Below are 24,381 nucleotides of genomic sequence, written 5' to 3'. Positions count from 1 at the left end.
CAAGTAAACAAGGCTGCTTCTCACAGATGTTACTGTCTGAGATGTATGGCCTTGGATGTGACACACACACACACTTCTATGTGTGCGTCTTAGCTGACATGCAGGCACACGTAGGTGCATCTTCTACGGTACACCCTACAGCACCCAAACCTTTATCTCTCACACACACACACGCACGCATGCACGCACACACGCACGCGCACGCACACACGCGCACGCACACAACGCACAAATGTACAGAGGCACTCACAAACGCACACCATGTCCAAGTGTTACGCAGATGGATTTGACACAGCAAAGCAAGCATTAAACCAAGCCGACTCTTCAAGAAATCACATCAGGCATACATGTCGTTTTTACAGCAATAAAGGGACAAAGCGCAGGAGACAGCTGCGTGTTAGCTTCACTGTTTTGTGGATGGTGAGCCCTCCCACATGCCTCACCTGCTGTGTTTAATTGATGACTTTCTGTCAGAGTGTGTTAGGGATTCTAAACTCTTCATGGTTGTGGCTTTTGCATGTTTATGCACAGCACATGGATTAAAGTTCTCAGTCGCCACGATCAGTCATTTGTATTCTATAGAAGTGGGGCATGTTTTACATGTGGAAGCATACTACTGTATGCACCGAAAATACAGGCTATCTACAAGCTTAGCTTACAACACGTCACTCTGGGACATGTGGTAAGCTTGTAGATATTCATTTAAGGTAAAATGGTATTTTTTGTATTTGAAGTGATCAAACCAGAAAAAGAATGCAATCTTACAGAAAATCCTAATGATCTCATATATTTCATAAAAGCAAAGGTTAAATGTGCAATTTCTTCAACTGGTGTACTGTATGGCGACATCATAATTCTACACATTGTGCTAATTGTTTTTGAAACACAGCTCTAGTGTGTGGTGGTCTCCTTTCACACTGTTTCACTGATCACAGATTAGATTAACAAAAAAGAGATTTTATTTTTGCTTTAATCCTGCATGTTCTGCATGTACTGTATATGTGCTTTGTATGTTTGTGGCCTTGTGTGTATGAGCACGAGGTCTGTGACGTGATGTGGGCACGTGTGTCCGTGGATGTCTGCTGACAGCTGTGCGTGCATAGTGCATACGGTATGTTTGTGCGCACGCAGTAAGACATTGTGTCTTTGTAGTTGCACTTTTGAATGTGCGTGTCAATCATGACTTATAGTGCAACCCCTTTACTTTCAGGTTTTCTCTCACACGTCAACTTGTGTGTGCATGGTTTCATCGGCTTGTTGAAACTGTTCACCGGTTGACAAGCATAATTATAAGCAGGTGCCATGGTCCCCAGAGAGACGGTCATGTGCCTTCAGAACAAGCTGAGGGGGGAGAAGAAAATGAAAGAACAGTCATCAAACTTATATTTTTCATTTGTCACAGAGTCAATGGCGTGACAGCCAAGAGTCTCAGCACGAGTGAATATGAAAAATATGAAAATAAGGGAAAACACGCCATCCCCCCTCCCATGTTTCAGTCAACCAACTCATACTTAGGTCGGTCGTTCGGTCGGTTGTTTGGCAGAGACTTCTGCGAAGGTATTTGGTGGTTTTGTAGGGGGAGGGGGGTAGAGAATGGATGAATTCATTTTCCCTAAATGTATTCTAATGCACTGAAGTGCCACATTTCCTTATGGCCCGGCCAGTAGTGTGCTGCTGTGGTGCGAGCACTACACCACATGTGAAAGTTCCAAGTTCCATGTGGAGCACTGGAGATTTACAGCCGCTACTTCTCTCCGTGACGTATTGCAGCCCTCTTTACCTTGGTAAATGTCTCCTGCATGTATATGTACCACTGACAAGGGGCGAGCTGGGAACGGATGGGGGTCTTTGTGCCATTATGTTAGCTGAAGTATCAGTTGTCTGTTACATCACCATAACTCTCAGCACGTGTCCCCCAGTCGAGATGAAACTCCGTGAAGCAAGATATTGCGGGAAATCGGCAGAACAACGTGACGATTTCACATTACCCTCCTCTGAACAGCCCACCACTCCACCCCCTCTGACTCACTGAGCTCCATAATGAATTCTAATAGAATTCAAGTTTAGCGACTGTAAAATCAGCGTCCATCAGCAGTACATAATATATAAACATCACTCTTTCGCTCTCTCTCTCTCTCATGCTCCCTGGATTCCTGTCTACAGTACATCAGAGGGAGACAAATCTGAGAGGCAGTTGAAAGAGAGTCATGTTTATCTATTATATATTGCTGATCGGTGCAGATTTCAGCACTACGGCCAACACTCTCACTGATTTAGATAGACAGACACAGGGACAAATACATGCAGACATACATTATACCGTACATAGGTGAGCAGAGTGACGGAGACAGAGATGGATCCATGGAGAGGCACACAGGTCTGTGGAGATGGAGGAAAACATACTGCACTGCAGGAGGAGAGATCACACCTCTGACCCTAACCTGTTACAAAACCCATCCGGGGGAACTTGGAGTGCTCACTGCACACATGTTTTTGCCATTCCTTACGACTCCTCACACACCTCTCCTGCTGCTCCTCGACGGTTCCGCAGTTCACAGTGGGAGTGGGCGGTGAACGGCAGCAGTTGCTCAGATTCTTCCACATCCACAGTGGCGTTTTGAGGAACACCGATCTATAGAGATATATACAGTACAGAGGGAAACGCAACTTAATACTAAACTGTAGGATGAGAGATAGAGAGATCACACCTCTCCGTCTATGGTCTGGAACCAAACCCATCCCGGGGCTCATGAGGAGACCTCCCTCTACCATATGCTCACTGCACACGTTTATCATTCCTTCCAGCTCCTCACACACCTCCCCTGCTCTCCCACCGCTCTTCGTGCTGTATGTTAATTTAGTCTCCTTGTGTTTTCTGTTTCTAACTGTTTTTAATTATGCTGCTGCATGCCTCTCTTGGCTAGGTCTCCCTCAGAGAAATATTTGTAATCGCAATGGCGCAATGGTGCAATGATTAATACTGGTTAAATAAAGGTTAAATAATAAAGAATCAATTCTACAGTCAGGGTGGGAAAGTATGTAGACACCCGGCTATTATACTTAGCCTATACATGATTTTGTCAGACAATACTCTGCAGCACTGCTCTGTGAGTTTGCGTGGTTTAGCACTCTCTTTCTTTCTTAAAAAAATGTATCCATGGTATTGGCACACAGATCTATAGAGATAGAGGAAAACACATTCTGCACTGTTATGTATAGGAGGAGAGGGAGAGAGACCACACTTCTCATACCTCACCTGGAACCAAACCCATCTGTGGCCATGCACTGACATGCTCTCTGCACACGTTTGCCACTTCATACACCTCCTCACACACCTCCTGTTCTCTCCTGCTGCTCCTCGTATATGCTTCCACGGTCACAGTGGGAATGAGAGGTGAACACCAGCAGTTGCTTAGATCCTCCGTGACGTGGTTTTCTTTTTCTTTTTTCATGGGAGCAAGGTTCCGCCCGTGGGGTGTCTTCGGGAGCAGCGTGCTCTGAAGTGACAGTTGCAAGCCGGGAAGCACAGACACAGCCTGGGATTTCATCAGCCGCAGTGGCTGGGGTTGTAATCCGGCACAGCGATGGCTGTGGTTGGTACTGTGCAAGGCTGTGTTTTTCTGCCTTACAGCTAAAATGTATACTGTGTGGACCCTTGGTGAGTTGAACGGAGATGTATGTACAGTATATGCAGTGAGAGATGGACATGTCTTTAATGACCCTTGTCCCATATGTTTACTTCCTTTGCCAGTAGTGTTTTTTAGTTCACATTAGCATTCTGTATGTCAATGCTACTCTACTGTATGTACACTATGAATAAAGTGAACCTGACTTAGATTTTACTCCTCAGGGTGAGGGGAGTTTCACCGGGAAGGCGTAATGTCTTCTAATCTCCCTCAGATCCCCTCCCTACTGAACAGAGGATGTTAGTGACAAGGACATGATCCCTTACCGGCTTCCGGCCCACGAACATTGCCAATTGTGTTTGATGGAGCGCCCGTCCAAGCCAGAGGCACTGCTGCTCGAAATTGGACCTGGATCTCTGTGCTGGTGGTCGCTGCCACCTGGCCTCCCCAATAAGCAGTTTAATGATGTCATAGCAAGGGAACCAATACAATTCCTGTATAGCATTGGCTAGCTATGCCTGCAAAATTAACATCTTACAACCTGAAACATGGCAGACAAAACTTCTACTGGCAGAGATTGAGTCATCAGAAAAAAGATCTGAATGCCTCAGGGCACACTTCCTATTCCATAGAGAGTTTGAAATGAGTACAACAGAGTGGTACCTCACCCATCCTTCTACGGTGTCTTCCCAGGGCCTTAGGCACTGATTGCATTATGTTAATAATGCTGCATGTTTTGCCCATGTGAGCAGGGCCTGATTGTTATTTCTTCCATGGTTGTAATCATTGCTGAGTTTACTTTTAGTCAAAATACCAAGTACCAAGCACTACCACTTCTACTTTATTTAGTACCAATAGAATGGTAAAGTTGTAGTGACTTTCTAGGGACATAATTCACCCTAAGAGAGTGGGCGGGGATTTCGGGGTAAACAAGGAAGTGGGGGTGTGCGTGTTGCGTATTGTCAGTATGATTGAAGTGTGTGAAATAAACAGACGTGCCGTTCCGCACATTCTGATTCAAAGATAGAAATAGCCATTCGTCTTACTTGCTATTCCTACAAAGTACTACTTTTAAAACTAATTGTAAATTGTAATACTGCTACTGTTCAAGTGCGCTTGCTACGGCTTGCAAGTACCACTACATAAAGTCCTTATTAAAGCTACAATCCCTGATTTATTTGAATGAATAAGCCATGGCAGCTGTGGCAGCGGCAGCGGCGGCGCGGTCTTGATACCGGAAGGTTCCCAGTTCGAATCAGCCGTCCGACACGTTAAAATTACCACCGCTGAAGTGCCCTTGAACAAGGCATTGAACCACTACGATGAAATGTGTTCTATGAGCAGGGCCTGGCTGGAAACAAGTTCTTGAGCTTAGCCCAGATACCCTGGGTAAATATAGATTTCATTTCATTTCATTTCATTAATACAATCTAACTAGCACATCTGCAGTGGCGGTCTCCCTACTCCCAATGTTGACCCTGGTGTTGGGGAGGATTATGTCAATAAAGTTATATGAAGCAGACGACACACTCTAGATGCACTACTATCTTTATTGTAGTTCGGAGCTCTTTCTGCCTGGAGCAAGAGACAATAGGCATAACATGTACAGACTGGTGGTTTAATAATTAACCCCAGTAATCAGAATCAAATACTGCCATCTGGGACAACAGCGGCCCAGTGCAGAATAGAGATTCTGTCCAACATATAGGAAGCTGATCAAATCGTGTTGATTTGAAGAATAAGGGTATGCGTGTGACATCATCATCATCATACCCGGAAGTTATGCGGGAACGCCTGACCTGGCCTTGACGGCCCATACATCCAAACAGAAATCTGATCTGATTGCATTACACAGTGTTAAACTCACTTTGCCACTCGATTTGCCACTCACTTTATGCATGCACATACCCTCTATACGGAGAATAGAACCCCTAACCCTGAGAGTTAGTGTCATCCACCACCCGTTCAGCTATGCAAGGAATGAAACCGATAAAGCAACACCGTCTTATTTTAGCATATTAAATGACAAAAGTGAAGGTTCTTCAGATGCTTTTCACCATTCTGTTCACAGCTGTACCTTGATGTTTCATGCACAGTAAAGTCCTTACAGGTCCATTTAGTTACATTTGTACCCTCTGAATTAGATTAACACTTAGAATTTTACTGTGTACATTTATACAGAATGAAAAGAATTGGCAACATGAATTAGTCTGTATGTGCCGTAGGTCTACATTGGAGGCGGAGGGATTCAAATCTTTGCCTTGATTCATTATTTAAACGTGGCTTTGGTATTCATGCTAGCGCTTATTCTTAATCCATTAGCTTCCTGCTTCCTCAATTATACACTATTATCATTATTAAAATATCCCTTTAAACATCTCTGTGGCCCCTAATGGATGAAACTACTCTAAATGCATTCTAACATACCCCTGTATTCTCTGGTGGATCCGCATCTAATTTTATTCCTTTTAGGCATGGATGGACCATAGTGCAGGACGGCTCCTGCTGGCCTGATCAAAGTAAAATGTTAATTTGAGGACCATTACGTGTTTAAGTCAGTGGGATAAGTCTGATGTATGCAAAATGGTAAATATAAATATCAGCGATAAATCAGATATATATCAGAGATAAATTAGGCTTGATAGAGCTAGGCACAGGTCTTGTTATCATTGTAAAAGAATAAATTGTGCAAAAGAATAAAAACAATTTCCCCACAGTACAGAGACTGAAAATAATATATTTATGACAGGAACAGTTAGTTCGTGTAATGATAATTGGGTGGAAACATGCTATAAAAAGTAGTGCGAGTTACGCACTACTTTTTATAGCATGTTTCCACCCAATTATCATGAATTTCCTGTAAGGTTGTCCTCACTTCACGTGTAAGCCGCTGTTACTTTATAGACCACGTGTGTGGGACAGTTTATGACTGGAGTACACCCTCAGTAACACTCTAGACCCAGGGATCTATAGTAGGCCGTGACATTTGTGTTAAATCTCTTCTTTTCTCCATCACATGTCCCGTGTGGTTTAGTTCTTTTGTCAAGTGTTTTTATAGGCTGAAGAATGGAATGATGTATATCATACTAGGGGAACGCATCTTCAACATGAGACCTTTTAACAGTGATTCAAGGTGATGGGTGTCAAGGGCAGGTCCAGCAATGTGGCATTAGCTGACAGCTAGATCTGACGTTAAAGAAACTGTGGACCAGTGGCGCAGCCAGAAATGCGATTCTAGATGGGCCTCTCTATGGCTAGGTGGGCCACGTGGAGGCCACGTGCGTGCGTGCGTGAGGAAAAATCGTTTTATTTTTATTTTTTTAATCGGTTATTTTTTTATTTCCCGTATTTCGGTTATATTTCGGGTTATATTGCCCCCAGAGTGACAGCCAGGCAGTTCTTATTTTTACCAGCTTTAGTTAACAAGACAGACAGAGACAGACCCGCTGGAACACTTCAAATATGTCTCACACTCTCTCACACACACACACACACACACACACGGGCCCACCCAGGCCCACCCGTAGCTGCGCGCCTGCTGTGGACCTGTGTGCTTGATTAGACAGGTGCACTTATTTAGTAGAGGACAGGTACAATGTACACTATCAGTCTAAATTAACACTCAGGATTTTACATTGTCCATTTGGTTACTTTTGTACAAAGAGTTACAAATAGATAAATTAACACCAAGGATTTTACTGTGCAGAGTGATTGTGTTGTTTTCTCTTCTATATGCTGATGCTTTCTCAATTATAGTCTATCCTAACCATTAAAGGAATTCATTAATCAATCATCCGTCCGTCCGTCAATCCAACAGTCAGTCAGTCAGTCAGTCAGTCAGTCAGTCAGTCAGTCAGTCAGTCAGCCAGTCAGCCATCATACATTCATCTTCACAGCAGTTCCATCCATCCATCCATCCATCCATACATCCATCCATCCATCCATCCATACATCCATACATACATGATGCTCACAACAGAAAGCAGCCAATCTGTCTTGTTAGCATAATATGACTGTGTGAAATCCTTTAATCCAAGCAAAAACATGAAAATCACTGAATATGAATTATGGGATTTTCAAACGAGAACCACCATATTCACCAACGCAATCTTATTTATTTTTTTGCATTTGTACAATTGAGGGAGGAGGGATGTGTTTCCATTCCCACTGAGGATTTGCAAAAGTCGCCCTCAGTCACTTTGTCTCTGTTCACATCTACTCGTCTATGTATGGGCTATGGGCTTATAGGGCTGCCAATTTCCAAACGCAGCCAGACTCAAATGCCAATTTGCCTGGTTGATCTGTTCAACTTCCACTTAACCCATTTAGATCTGAGGCTGATTCAAAAAACGCCTTCTAAAAGTTTTCTGAAAACATTAAATTCTTATTTAAACAAGAATGACTCGGTCATAGAGCACCGAAGTCTGACGTCACTTTCAGTAGAGGGCGCCAGTACACAGGTTCATGTATTTGTTTTATTTGCATTGAAATCCCCATATAGGGGGATTTTAGGTCGCTTCATATAAGAACTGTGTTTGAAAAATAAACCGATCATCCCGGCCTTTCTGTCAGGGGGGTGCCTGTGCGTTAATTATGTCCATTCATATTTGATATTTCTGGAGAAAATGGAATTAATTTGGCCGCAAAAGCCTTGAAACTACATATGAAAGCAATGTTGCTGCTAATATACGTCACGCCCAGCTGTCAACACATTGCGTTCCTGAGATTCCTCGTTGACGTAAGTTCAGCTGGCGGTGACTCGACTCGTACTAACCACGAAACATTAAATATCAATAAAAATAAAACATTTAATTAACATGTCAGTTATATATGTTGTGCGACGGGCAGCTGCAGCCACCCCGCCTACCCGGAAATGTAGTCTCTGGGTTGTTTGACTCGTTTCTAGCGCTTATTGTGTTACTCTTTGGGTATATTTGTACATTTCCACCTTCAGTCGATGCATCATATCCATATGAGTGAAAAGGCCAGGATGATCGAACACAGTTCTTATATGAAGAGATCTAAAATCCCCCTATGGGGATTTCAATGCAAATAAAAAGTATACGAACCTGTGGACTGGCGCCCTCTACTGACAGTGACGTCAGGACTTCGGTGCTCTATAACTGCCATGTGCAGCAAGCTCTCGTTTATGAACATCTACAATAGCCCATAATCAGTTTGTGTGCCACAGCCTCTGCCTCAGCGCACTGCTTCACGTTGCGGCGTTCAGAGTATGGATTTTATGCCGTTGAGACTAGGGCTTTTATGATTGAGTCTCCCATTGGCATAGAGGCAGCCTAGAGACGAGGCAGCCAATCATGAAAAAGTGTCCACTACGGTCGCTACTAGGGGTAGTAGCAAATGTAGTCCAGGTGCTTTTCAAGCACCTGGCTTTTTAATTTTTTAATATGTTGCTACATGTATAGCAACAACTAATGAGACACGGTAGACAGCGGTAGCTCCCGGATTGAAAGTTATAACAACGTAACAGGTCTAAATGGGTTCTATTCTTAGTAAAACGGACCTGAGTTACAACTGTACTTGGACCGCTTTTTCCCATCTACACTAAGCCAAAAATAGATGATCTACACGTGTCGCAATGAGCTTGTAGATCTGCTATTTTTGGCTAATGTTCCCCCTGGATTATGGATACTGCGGTTTAAGAGCTTTGATAGCTCCGTAAATTCTCTAGAGGGACCACGGTCAGTCAGTGAACCTGCTGCTCCTCTACGCTTATTCAGTTTGCTCTTTACTCCGCTTTGGTGCAAAAAACATCAAAGCACAGAGAGCGAGAGAGAGATAAACCTCTCATTTACAACTGGTTCCCAGACAAATTTATTATTCATTCAGTTATGACAGGAAGATGTGGCACGCACCCACGCACGCACACACACACACACACACACGCACACACTCTCTCTCTCTCTCTCTCTCTCTCTCTCTCTCTCTCTCATAGTTTTCTAGTCAAGGGGTAGGACAGATAATGAGAGCGATGGCCTTGCCCATGTTATCAAAGTGTAAAGAGATCTCTCAATGATGGCAAGGCACTTGCTACAGAAAGCACATCAACCAGCGTCACCAAAAACTATAGAAAGGAAAGGAATGCACTTAGCCTCAAAACAGCACAACTGTGTTATTTTCTACATTATTTTAACAAGTGCTGAGACTGCCAGACTTCTCCATTCCCTGCAGCTGAAAAACAAGTTCAAGAACTGCTGTCCCTGTTTGGAAACTTAATGGCAGAAAAGCACACAAACACAGTATATAATCCCAAACACGTTAAGCCTGATACTTTGTCGTGCGGTGGTGGTGTACTCGCATGCCAAAAATAGTAAGGTCATTTTTTGTGTGATTAATTTGCTGAAAATATTGTTGTTTTGTGTCATAATTAGTACATCCACTATTCCACACAGAATTTGAATATTGTGTTGCAATAAAGCAGCATCATTTGTTTAAAAGTGCGGCTTTTCACCACAAATAAAAGCAACATGTATAGGCCTACTGTATGAATGAGGTATCAACAATATGTATGTAGTTTACTACAAAATATCCGTCAAAGCATTGTTGGATGGTGCAACTCTCCCAGGGGTGTATGGCGGCTATGGCCTTAAGCAGTGGATTGAAATACAGATAGTCAAACAGATTTATGGCATGACGGATAAACTAGAAAGGTGCAATTCTGGGAAATTGCAAGTGTGGTTACACTGACACGAGCTGCAAGAAATCTGCTGGGAAATGTATTCCTTCTTCATGTGGGAAGCCATTTGCACACTTGTAATTCATGGGATTATACTAGAAAGTTCTGTTCTTGATGAATTCTGACTGTCTTGACATTTATATAAGACTAGTCCATACCCGTTTGGGGATATGAGCACCCAAAGTATTTGTACAGCAATATGACCTGTCCTCTGTCCCTGCCTCGTCTTTGGTAAAACCTACTTGAATCTGCGCTCTTCTCCCCCTCGCTCCCCTCTGTGGTACACCCGTTACACGATGCTCAGCCAATCACGCTGCAGAATGACACACCTTCCAGCCAATAGTGCAATATCTCTAGAATTATTTGTTAACTAGTCCATACCCAGCCTGGGCCGTGGCTCAGCGGTCCAGGCACCTTGGCTGGTAATCCAGTCTGGCAGTGTGCCGCAGGTTCGACTCCCGATCCCGACGGCCCTTACTGCATGTCACCCCCCCATCTCTCTCCCCATTTCCTGTCAGCCTACTGTCTGTCCCTCCATAAATATAAAATAAAGGTGAAAGCCACAAAAAAAAACATTTAAAAAAACTAGTCCATACCCGTTCGGGGATATGACATACCCAATCCCTACCTCAGACGACCCCCCCAGACCCCCCCAACTCAATGAACAAGAACGTTTAACAAAAAACAGGTTTACTTTAGCTGGCATAAAGGTTCTCGGACCTAGAACAATGGTGTGTTGCCTACAGCAACCACACTAATTAGGCTAGTCTTTCTGCCTTTCTAAAGCATAATTTATATTCCATAGTTGCTTGCCCAAGATAACTGTTCTATAAGCTGACAACATGTTAGTGTGTAGATCTGTACTTTATGGCAAGGCCTCACACGATGGGGTATAAATTAAGAGTAATTTAGCTCTGTCCACAGAGACTCCAAGCAGAGAAATGCCACTGACTGCACTACTCTGAAACCCATTTGTACCCGACTGTAACTCCTGCCTTCGATTTAGTGCCACTTATACAATGCTATTTTGTCATAACAAATCACACCCGTGTGAAGTGAGGGGCACTAATATATATATATACTAATATATATATATAATATATAAGTCTAACTCATGTTGATTAGGTGATGTAATGGTGATGTAAAACAAACACAAACATTAAATGCCATTAATAAAGAGACAATATGACGTAAATGACACATTGTGTACATCTTCCCTTCATTGTCAATGCGTTTACAAAACACATTGAACTAAAGACAAACATTAAACCTTTGTATAGGAGGGGCTAGCGCCCCTCAAAAACAAGCCCATCAAAACAAATGATAGAAAGGTTCTTATAGAATGAGTGGAGACATGCACTGCAATGCCCCCCTGAGCAGTTTTCAAGCTTCAGTACCTAGTTAAAGTTTTGCAGTTTTGTACTAGTGTCCCTGGAGTTGTTTGGGGGTCAGGGGGTTAGGCTTACAGCTACTGGCCACCAGCTCACAGCTGAAATACACCTCACTGCCTCGGGACAAATCATCAATCTTTGTGGTTATTCTATATCTCACTGCCTCCAGGCCAGGCCAGCTTGATGCCCAAACCACACTGCGTTACAGTATAGCTGATAGAAAAGGCCTCAGACAGTGCCACATGTGTAGCACTAAGAAGTATGCTAGAAAGAGAACGTGTCCCTGAAGAAGGCCGAAAGGTCGAAACGTTGGATTCTTCTCAATAAATATACAGCATCGTGGCTACGTGTATGCGGCCTTTTCTCATTTTTACTTATTTACTGCCTTAGGCCAGCACCTCACCAACACTGGTGTGCGCCCTTTCCTGCTTTATCTACCAGAAAGAGAACGTGTACCTTCTGTCAGTAAATATGGTGGAATCAAATCATCAATCTTTTTGGCTATTCTAAGTCACTGCCTCCAGGCCAAGCCAGCCCGCTGCCCAAACTACACTGTGTTACAGTATAACTATAGCTGATATAAAAATCCTCAGACAGTGCCAGATGTGTACCACTAAGAAGTATGCTAGGAAGAGAACTTGTACCTTCTGTCAGTAAATATGGTGAAGCAGGTGTTTGCGTTGCTTGAGACATTATAATAATAGTTTGTTTAAAGTGCTCTAAAATCCATAGACTTGGCTGTGCTCTAAATAAGTTAAAGTCCATAGACTTGTCTGCCACCAGACCTGTATAAAAATACATTAACATAATTCATTCATTTTGTCTAGTCGACAATATACTCCTCTAGAGTCGAGACCACCTGATTAAAATGTGCGAGGATGTCTTGCCTGTGTAATTTTCTTTTTGAAAGGGGCACACTTTTCTAGCAAATGGGCATGTTGTTAGGTACAGTATGTCCTATACATGATGTTGTACCTAATTGTGATTGTATCTCAACAACAAGGAAATGTATAGTGAAGACTGTGGATTGTGTTGAGTAGTATTGTAGTGCTGGTTTACCTTAACAATTCTTGCTGCTAGGGGTAGAATGTTGCGCTAGTGAGTCACATTCCTGACATTCCATAATGATGAAGTCATGAATCCATAATTTTGTGAATCCGATTAAATGTATTATACCCAGCGGGGTTGCATTTCCTATGAGTCAGGAATTTGTAGCCATTTGTCTATGAGAAGTGGAGAATCCTCAAACTTCAACTCTGGCACACGTCGGCCTCATGTGTCACAAAGGAGGTAATAACTATTGATATTTATTTAAATATCAATGAATGCCCCTTTTCATTCTGACATTTTAGGACCACAAAGATATCTCAGGTTCACAAAGATATATGCTTGATGGTTGAACATCTCTCTGCTGCCCTGGATATAATCCCACTATGTTCCTAGTGTGCCTTGACTGCTTAGTGCTTTCCCCTTCACTGTTCCCCTTTCAGCTCTCAAAATTGTCTATCTAAGGAAAAAACACAAATGCGCTCTGAACTGCTGTCTCCTATAATAAGGCTCTCATTTGCTGGAGTCTTCAAAGCCTTCAATCCATAGCTGCCTGTACCATATACGCACATCGCACGCACGCACGCACGCACGCACGCACGCACGCACGCACGCACGCACGCACGCACGCACACAGCTGCCTCGTCATTGCTTGATGGACCCTTACAGGTCCATCTCTGAGAGTGTACAAATCTAACCAAATTGGAATTGATGTGTACTTATGCCCAGCGAGGAGGCTTCTAATGACGTATGAGTATGACTGGAGGACTGGATTGCATACACTGCTCACGCAACTCTCCTTTGCTCTCTGTCTGTATCTGTCATCATGTGTCTTATTTCATCTTTGATCAAGCTTGGATTTGGGATGAATCACACATCATGCATGCACAAAACTGTTGGCACGCAGGCAAACTGTAGACAGACACAAGCCCACGCTGACACATCAAACATGCACACGCACACATGCGCTTTAATACATTATACCTACTACTTATACTCACACACATCTGCACACAGACACACATGTATGGTACATTCGTTGGGAACACTTAATCAGACACAATACAAATAACAGTAGACTAGATGCCCACACACCTGCAGACATCACTCTCTCTTCCTGACGGACACACGCATGCATGCAGGCACGCACGCACGCACGCACGCACCCACACACGCACGCACGCACGCACGCACGCACGCACGCACGCACGCACGCACGCACGCACGCACGCACGCACGCACGCACAGACACAGCAAAAGTCAGAGGGTACTGTAGATGTGATACTATGCTCCAGTGATTTGTCATTGTCTTGCTATATGTCCCTGAGTGAGTAAATGAGTGTGTTCCATAGACTGTAAAGAAATTACTTCTTTCATGAGGTACCTGCGAGTACTGTAGTACTTGGTATCTCTGTCTCTCTCCTCTTCTCTACCAACCCCCCCCCCCCCCTCTCTGTCTTTCTCTTTCTGCCTCTATCTGACTATCTCGGCCAGAGGCAATGATACGCAATTGCGAGTTATGAGGGGGTGTTTCTAATAGAGGATTCTGATGACAAAAAAATGTTTGAATTACTTTGAACAAATTCTCTTTTACTTTGGATTGAAAAGATTGTTGAAAAGGTTGCAATCTTTACTCGCAGACTTTGTGAATTATTCTGGTTCCCACATATCTATTTTTAGGGGCAAATGGGGGTGAAATACTGGCTCTGTAAAGCCCTGCAAATGATAAGAAAAGTTTGGTTGGATAGAATACAACCCATGGAGATGACTGCGCTGCGATTGGCTAGTTTGTTGTTAGGCCAACTGGCATGCCTTAGCCTCGATGGACAATTTCTGTGTGTTTAGCCATGGTTTAGCCTGAAAGAGACCTATGCTTTTCTGGGCATAGAGGAACGGAACAATCTAGTGCTGGAAACAGACGCTGGATCCCTATTGGTTCACCTTGTGTGTGTGTGTGTGTGTGTGTGTGTGTGTGTGTGTGTGTGTGTGTGTGTGTGTGTGTGTGTGTGTGTGTGTGTGTGTGTGTGTGTGTGTGTGTGTGTGTGTGTGTGTGTGTGTGTGTGTGTGTGTGTGTGTGTGTGTGTGTGTGTGTGTGTGTGTGTGTGTGTGTGTGAGAGAGAGAGAGAGAGAGTGTGGTGCGGGCGGGCAGATCCATAAGATGCAAAGCTACACAGTGTATTTGTAACTTGCTTTTGCAGCAGCTACAAACGTCTGATGCATCTTTGCATCTTCATGTCGCTGGCTTCCATTGACATTGAATAGTAGAATGTAGCTTTGGCTAATTTGACAATTTAATTATTGTAACGTCATCACTCTAGTCTAGACCCAGTCAGCCAGCCAGCCAGCCAGTCATGTGATATTATGATGACATAATGAGTGATTTTTCTTGACCATGGTAATGTATATGAACAGCTGACACTGCATTGGAAATAATTGACATTCCTTTCATCCAACTGGGAGAATTTTCCCCTTGGGTTAAATAGACAAGATTTCTCGGCTGGTTCTACTGTTAGTGATCTTTATCTATATAGGGTAGGAATAGGATCATATTCCTGCATGTCAGTCACTGCAAGCTGCTTCTGCATGATACATGCCTATAATGCTGAAGGCTATCTGCCATTTGAAAATCTAGACACCCTGTCTTTACAGAATGACTGCATACAAGTGAAGCTCATTATGAGTAATGTAATCCCTTTGCTTGCAAAAGTGTAAGGTGTGCAATCATCTATATATTCATATATTAACTGATTGTATATGCACTGTATAGAGCGATAGAGATTAGCATAGGCGTTTTTATCTCCTGAGTTTATCCAGGAATGGCTTATTAGGCTAATGTTGTCTGCCTAAGATCATTGGATAATGGATAGTATGATAACTGTTGGATGATAATTTGTGTATCAGTATCACTATACCCACAGCCTTATTTATTCACAGATGAGAGAATAGCATTTGATCAACACTTTCAGTAAATAGATAATGAATAACAAAAGCAGGTAGTCTTGCTGGAAGTGTGGGTGGGGTTGCATGGCTCAGTGTTGGTGTGTGCTTCACTTTTGCGGTAACACAGCATTCTGTGAACCATCAAAGGTGGCTGTTTTCCACTCTTTCAAGGTTCCTTTGTGCCTGGATGAATTCTACCCAACTATTTGAAGCAAGGAGGTTTGGTGTCATGGATGTTTTGTCCATGCATGTTTAATGGTAGATGGTGCATTTAGCGGCTGACACCACAGCGCGTAAACAGCGCCTCAAACTGTGACTCCGCCCACCACCGGGGGAAGTTGTGATTTGCGCTCGTTCACTGCAATGCATTTTGCGACATTTTCAAAACAATATTGAGCAGAGTAGCGATTATCAAACGTATTTGCAATGCCATACATTGAAAGATCTGTTGCCCGTGGACAAGGCACGCTACCTCCGCAAGTTAGATAGCATCGGCATAGATGTTTGTCCGTATGTGATTAAGGATTGGACCAAGTTGCATTGGCAGCCATAGAAAATTCTTACCCCAGGCTAAAACCGGATGTGACGTTTTTGGGCGTTCCTGTCTAGCGTGGTGTCAGTGTATCCAAGGCGCTTGTGCATTACATTCACCCATTCACACACACGCCAGTCCTTACCCAAGTGCGGGAGCTCATGTAGAACAGGCTTTTTTTCCCCATAATGAGAAGATGGAGTGCAAGAAAATCTGTAAAATCAGAGCAGTGGGAGGTGTATTGCGTTTGCTTGATCACACGGCTGTGAGGAAAAGAGACCTGAGCCAGAACACAAAGCTCTCAATCTACAGGTCAGTTTTCGTTCCTAATCTCACCTACGTATGGTCATGAAATGGGTCATGATCGAAAGAATGAGATCACGGATACAAGTGGCCATAACTGGTTTTCTCTAGAGGGTGGCTGGCATCTCTAAGGTGAGAAGCTCATCCATCCATAAGGGACATGGGCTCCTTTTGTGTAGAAAGGAGACAGTTGTTGTGGTTTGGGAATACTTTAAATATACACCAAGGGTGTTTTTTGAGGCACAACCAGAGGAGGCCAAGAGAAACTCTACCTCAACCTCAAACATCAAGAAATTCTGTGAAGGTGATTATTTTTCTAAGTGTTGGAGTTTGGAAGCGCTCTTTGAAGTCACTGAACTGCCCTGTGTAACACCTGTTTCGAATTTGCACATACTGCAGGAAGCAGCAGCATGACCCGTTACTAGAAACGAGTGCTTCCAAACTCCAACACTTATATCACAAATATATCACAGCACAGAATCTGTTGACAGAAAGTAGCTCATAACATGGGGGGCGGTGTCTCAGGGGCGGGCTAGAGTGGCTGGATGGGAACCGCAAGGTGAATAGTGAGACCAGTCATTCCCCAATAGTGCGGGGACATTCAGACCCAAATAACCCCCTCTCCGGCACCTATGATGACCAGCTATGATCATGCAGGCTCATACTGTATGGGATCGGCCTATTGCTGTTGTCGGGCAGAAACCTCTTTATCTCCATATAAATCAATACCCTACTTGATAATACTACAGCCTCACGAAAGCATCAAAAGTAGCAGATATGCAGCAAGCTCTAAACACGGCACGAAGCAACGCGGTTTGAGCTTGTAGATCTGCTACTTTTGCCGTTTTATTAATTTGAATCCTGAAAAGTAACAGTTTTGGACATACAGGGATGAGGTTTCCTTTCCACCCGACAGCGACAATATCTAAAATGTAACTGAGAGCCTTGCAAGGCCTTTAAAGTAATCAGTAAAATCAATTCTGAAACGCACCACCAACCAATAAAGAGAAGCACGGATGGGTATAGTATGGGCAGTAGTGCTGCCAAAAATGACATTCAAATATTCCTTTTAATACACCACATGGATTCGAACGAATTTCGAATGATTTCGAATGTCGAATGTATATGATTTTAATATGAATATTGCAGCCTAATATACTGTAAAACGTTCTTTCTTTATCGATATGGTCCGGTCCTGTATGGGCCGCTGTTGGTGCTGAGAAATGCTCTTGCGAGATCAAATGAATGATTCATAATTATCTTAATAGCCTAATTTTTGAGTGGTGTAAACCACTCCTACAACTGGCTTTGTTAGTCTGTGCAGAAAAAATGAGCATGGTTGCTATGTTCACCCTGTTCACCCGGGTGTGATTTCATTATTGAGTGGTGTAAACCACTCCTACAACTGGCTTTGATAGTCTGTGCAGAAAAAATTAGCATGGTTGCTATGTTCACCCTGTTCACCCGGGTGTGATTTCATTACGTCAGACATGATTTCATTACGTCAGACAGGCTATATAAGACCTTACACCACTCAGTTCACACGGGTGTGATTTTTGTATAATGTTTTAGTTTACGTGGCACAGAGTCTCGCCAGAATTCACACAGCAATTTTATTGTTAATTTAATACATTTGATTATTATTATTATTATTATTATTATTATTATTTATTTTTTTATAATATTTATTTTATTTGGAAAAAGCATTACAATAACAGCAATTCTATGCATACATAGGACACAAGTGCAGTTCCCAGGATTTTTTTTCCCCACCCCTCTATCCCTCCCTCCCCCCTCCAAGAGACTCCATCTCCAGTGTCTCTGTAACATCCTTGCTTTCTTCAGGACTACATATGGCATCAGGTCAACACTTAACAGGGGCAAAGGGCTTTTATTTTCATTCAAATGAATATTCGTTGGCAGCACTAATGGGCAGGTTTCTTAGAATTTGCTAATAAGCTAGAAGCTGAATTTGAATTTGAACCAGATTGAAGACGGGATAGAGATACAGTAGAGCCTGTTTACTGAGCCCAGAGTACAGAGAGCAGTAGTCTTAAGAAGCATGATGAAATGAAAGCACAAATTACCTTTTCAACGTCTGCAAATGATGAAAAGGAGGACTTGATTTTAGCAATGTTTCTCAGCTGGAAGAAGCATTCTTGCACAATACTTGTCACGTGTCTGCTTTTTGCAATATACCGGTATGTTGCACATAATATGTGCAACATATGTTGCAAAAAGCAGGCAAATGTGTACATATGTTGCACATATAATATTGTATGTTGCACAAATGCACCAACATGTATGCTCTTTCTTTTTCTTTCTTTCTTTCTTTCTTTCTTTCTTTCTTTCTTTCTTTCTTTCTTTCTTTCTTATATGCAACTGCAAGGCTTATGTTGTCCCTCATAATCCACAGGTACAAGAGTCAGGTGTTGCAAGGGGACAGCCTTGCCTCCAATGTACCCTCAGCGGTCCGTTCTCTTGTGAATGCTGGACCCCTTAGCCCTCCCTACAGACGTACCTGGGCACGTACTATCAGAATGTGCAGTACTAGAAAAGTGTAAAAGAGTAAAGCACTAGCGAGCTAGCTATGTATGGAGGATTGAGGATTGAGCGAGCTAGTGGGACACTGCCAATGGCATCAAGAACTGCCAGCCAGCAAACTGGTGCTCTGGGAACCAACACACGGGCATGGATCACGAGGACGTCCCACGCTAACATACGTGGATGTACTCAAGAGCGATGCAGGAGTGCAAAGTACCAACGAACTGGCCAGATGTATGGAGAACCGGGATGACTGGAAACGACGAGGGAGGGCTCGTCTGAGGACGACCTAGAGAGAGAGATGACTGGAGACGCTGCTGGACTGATGAAGTCAAATAGAAGACAGCTCATGGTAGGAACCTTGTTTTATCCCTTTGCTGCTGCTTGTGCTGTATGTTGTGTACTAATGTGATTCAAGCTGTTGCTCTATTGAGCTCATATATTGTGTTGAATGCTCTGTACTAATGTTGTTCTAGTTGTTGCTCTATTGAGCTCATATATTGTGTTGAATGCTCTGTACTAATGTTGTTCTAGTTGTTGCTCTATTGAGCTCATATATTGTGTTGAATGCTCTGTACTAATGTTCTAGTTGTTGCTCTATTGAGCTCATATATTGTGTTGAATGCTCTGTACTAATGTTGTTCTAGTTGTTGCTCTATTGTTGTCATATTAGGACCCAATGGCCATTTGCCCTGGTCCATAGCTCGCCTCAAATGCCGTCGCATTTAGACCGATTTCCAGGGCTTGCATAAATGCAGACCAGCCTCTCCTCTGTAGCGAAAATATAAATAATGTTTTACCTACTCACCAATACAAAGACGGGTTGTGTAATTGGAAAGCCTACTTTCCTTAGTGGACGCACTTTGAGCCCCCCACCACACGTATAAATGTACTTTTTGGCCAGAAAGGGATTTTCTTTTCACCCGAAGGAAAAATCTTTTCTATGAGGGTTTTCTCTTATCGGTAGTGAAAACAAAATCCCTTTCTGGCCAAAAAGTGCATTTATACGTGTGGTGGGGGGCTCAAAGTGCGTCCACTAAGGAAAGTAGGCTTCTGAGTACCACAGACGAAAAACAGTCTAAGTTCAAATTTCATTCTGACCCCTCCACGAAAAGGCCTCGTTGTCCTGAACCCTTATCTATCATTTATACATTATGGATCAATAGTGTGGACTTAGACTGTTATTCGTCTGTGGCAACAACCCGTCTTTGTATTGGTGAGTAGGTAAAACATTTTTACCTACTTTTACCTACCTCATTTTTATTTTCGCTACAGAGGAGAGGCTGGTCTGCATTTCATGCGAGGCAGGAAGCCAATCAGTTCCATAGCCTTAATGCAACGGCAGCAAGAGCAGTAAGGCTATGGACCAGAGCTAAATGGCAATATTACATGTTCAGTGACTGTTTCTGGCTCGGGAAGTGAAGGCTTATAATGAATCTACAGTGTGTCTGTTGTGTTGTGGTTGCTGTGAGTTGTGATAGATAGGGTACAATAAGTCTACAGTATACGTGTAGCCTGTGTACGCAATCTACGCATATATACAGTCTATTTACTATCTACATTTTAAGATGCACTCGCTCTCTCTGCACATCACAGAACAGACAGCTTTGCCAAGTAGCAGATCCACCATCAAGGAAAAAAAAGAGACAGCTTTGGTCATGAAATGTGGGCATGCAAACCCGCAGGGAAGTGTCCCCTGTGCGCATCACTGGAGCGGGTAAAATCCCCATGAAAGGAAATATTCCTGGCAGCAGGTGATGGGGTACCTTGGTGAACCAGAGGCAGGGGGTTTGGTTCTGTGTATAGTGGTGTAGGGCTGACAACCCAAAGCCCCCAAACGGCCCATGTATCGGAAACGAGCCGTGAGCCTCTGTAATGAGGGAAGGGCCCGTGGTGAGCTGATGACGGCTGTCTGCGGCTCAGCGACTCTCATTTCGTAAACCAAATCACACCATAACCATGCGTCATGTTCTAAAACTTTGTGGGGTGTTTTTTTGAGGGGCGCTCTCCTTCTACCAGATGCAATTTCATACCCATTTATGCTAAATGATACTTCTCTGAGGGCTGTAAACCGACGAAAAGAGCTTGCAATGGGTTGTAAATTGTAATACTATAGTGGTAGTATCATGTCATTCGTCTTGTACTTGGAGCAGGTGTGGTACTGTAGCAGAGGCGTATCTACAATAAGGCGAGGTCCAAATCCATTTCTGCCTGGCCAAAATCCATACACTGAGGACAAAAACAAGACCTGAGAACTATTAATGGACAGCGGATTGGCCGTTAAGCGTATAGAGCGCGACCCTCAATCACCCATTCGAATGTAAATGCATGCCTTTCAGCCTTTGTATCCTACTCGTCTGGCAGGTATATCTCTTTGAAAACCTTGCCTGCCCAAAATGTAATTCCTGGAAACGCCACTGTACTGTAGTACAGTAAGAAGAGTAGAAGTGGCAGAAGCAGTTGTAAATCATACTAAAGGTTGAGCTATAAATCATTCTCTCTTTATCAGGGTTGTCAATTTAGGTGAGAGTGAAGCGAAATGTAACTGTTCTGGGGACTGTTGGGTGTATACTGCATTATGTTCTTTAAAGAATCACACTCGTGTGAAATGAGGGGCGCTCTTATCATCATACATCATTATATCATCACATTCCGGCCAATCACTTTTGGCGTCCTCACTTTTCTGTCCTCACTTTTTATCCTCACTTTTTAAGCCCTCAGCCAATCACTATGGGGGGTATACACACTTACACAGACACACAAAGCTGGGCACAGGAGGCGCTAGCACCCCTCAAAAGACCATTCTAGGCTGAGCGGTCCAGGCACCTAGGTTGGTAATCCAGCCTGATGGCATGTCGCGGGTTCGAGTCCCAAACCCGTCGGCCTTTGCCGCATGTCTTCCCCCCCCATCTCTCCCCCTTTCCTGTCTAATTACTCTACCCTATCAATAAAGACGACAACGCCCAAAAAATATCTTTAAAAAAAACCATGGAGGGTGAACCAGCTTAGGGGAGGAGAGCTGGCAATTGTTTTGAAACACAACAACTTTTAAAATGTCACAATTCCCTGTTTATTGGTATGGACTATACATATAGAGGGTATGCGGGAATGCATACTGAGTGGCAAACTACTTTCTGGTCTTGACAGCCCATGCATCCAAACAGAAAAGTCATATCTTATTGCATTTAACAACGTTAAACAACGTTAAACTCACTTTGCCACTCGATTTGCCACTCACTTTATGCATGCGCATATACCCTCTAGTATTGCACAATGTGACTTTAAACCTTATTCCTTGGTCTTTAAACCTTATTCCTTGGTCTTTTCCTGTGTGATATTGAGGGAGTTTGTTGGCCTGACTTGCATGCACCAGGTGCATGCATTGTTTTGTCTCTTAGGGAATAACCCTGGAAATATGAACAAATTTAGCAGATGCTAAATTAATGCAAGTCACATAGATGACGTGGAAGAATTACTACAAAGACTGGGGTGTGTATAAAGGTTTGTGTGGCTGTGTAAGTTTGTTTGTGCTGGCTGATGTATGCACACTTTGCACTGTATGTCAGTCAGTACAGTTCTGTCAGTATGCGTGTCAGTGTGTTGTAGTATTTGTCGATTGATTGATTGATTGATTGAAAAATGTATTAACAGTTTGCAGAATTACAGTACATTTCAAGCACAAACTCAATACAAAGGCTGTTAACTGTGAGTGGACGACCCAATTAAGCATTACACTTGTTTCCAATAGGGTCCACAATGTTCAATTCATCAAAAACATTTAGAGACGTACAAATAGACACTTCTATATAGACAAAGGACAGAACAGGAATTCATCAAGTCTATGCACCTGTATGAGCTTGAGTTGTGACACGGTGGCTGTATTAGTTCATATGATTGGCTTGGTGGCAACATCTCCGTCTATGTAGGCCACACTATACTGTATAAGTGTGTAGTGTGGAAAAGAAAGTTCCCCATGTTAAGCAGAAAAGGCAAAACTGCTTTGTCTGTGAAAATGCGACTTTAGTCTGAATGTAAGCTGAGCTTCTGAGATTAGCGATAGAGCAAAAACATTCACACAGCAAAATACAAGCTTGTACACACCTTGTTTATTTAATTTATTTAGGTTAGATCAGCTAGGTTTCTCTTACTGCTATAACCATATTGCATATTTAACAATATAAAGTATATACTGTAGCTATAGGACAAATAAATAGAAGAGACAAGTGAAATAGATATAGCTGTGTGCGTGTGCGTGTGCGTGTGCGTGCGTGCGTGCGTGCGTGCGTGCGTGCATACGTGCGGTAGAAGGAGGACATGCACAGAAAAGGTGGCACAGTCCTAAAACAGTCAGCAGTATATGCGAATTAGGTCTACTCACTGCAAAGTACATGCTTGTAAACCTGCACTTACATTGATTATATGCTATTTTACTCTATTCAATCCATTCGGTTCCAATCTATTGTACTGTTTTCTATTCAAATGCACTACTGATTGTCTCCACCAGGCCGAAGGCATGGGGAGAGAGTATGTTTTGCACTCCGTCCGGGTGTGTGTGTGTGTCCGTCCTTCCGTCCGTCTGTGTACAGCTAATCTCCGGCACAGTTAACCCGGTCGATGCCAAACTTTGCACACACACTCCCTGGATGCCAACGATGAACCTCTGCCCCACATTTTCCAGAACGGCCTGTTATAGTGCCACCATGAGGCAGCTTTTCACATTTTTTACCTAAAACTGCACCGATCTGTGAAACTTGCATGCACACTCCCTAGAGGCCAAGGACAAACCTTTGACCTGCATTTTCCGCATCTGCCTTTTATAGCGCCACCAGGAGGCCGACTTTTGTAAAACACATTTTTTGATATTACTCCTCCAGATTCTGTCCAAAAATCTCACAAATCGTTACACAGTATCGGTATGGTCATGTCACGTGCTCAAGTCGGATCTGTCCGATATTTCATATTCCATCCTAATTGGCTATAATTGTCACAGTTTGCAAGATTGCCCCGTTTTGAACAAAAGCCTCAAATCATGAACACAGCATGCAATTTACGTGAAATCTTTCACGCATTTTCTTACTAGGCTGAGGAATATATCCCACCCTTTTCACATCGCCTGTTATAGCGCCACCAACAGGTTGATTTTTGCAAAACACATTTTTGGAACAAAATGCCTCAAATCATTCAATTGCCATCAAAGGCGTATGAAGAAATGGCACCCTTTTCACATTGGCCTATTATAGCACCAGTGCACCACCAGGAGGCCACAACCTGACCTGCCCTGGTGGAGACCTGTGCCCCGAG

Source organism: Electrona antarctica, assembly GCF_951216825.1.
Source record: "Electrona antarctica genome assembly, chromosome: 18".
In the NCBI taxonomy this organism is placed as follows: domain Eukaryota; kingdom Metazoa; phylum Chordata; class Actinopteri; order Myctophiformes; family Myctophidae; genus Electrona; species Electrona antarctica.
This window is presented reverse-complemented; position numbering follows the sequence as displayed.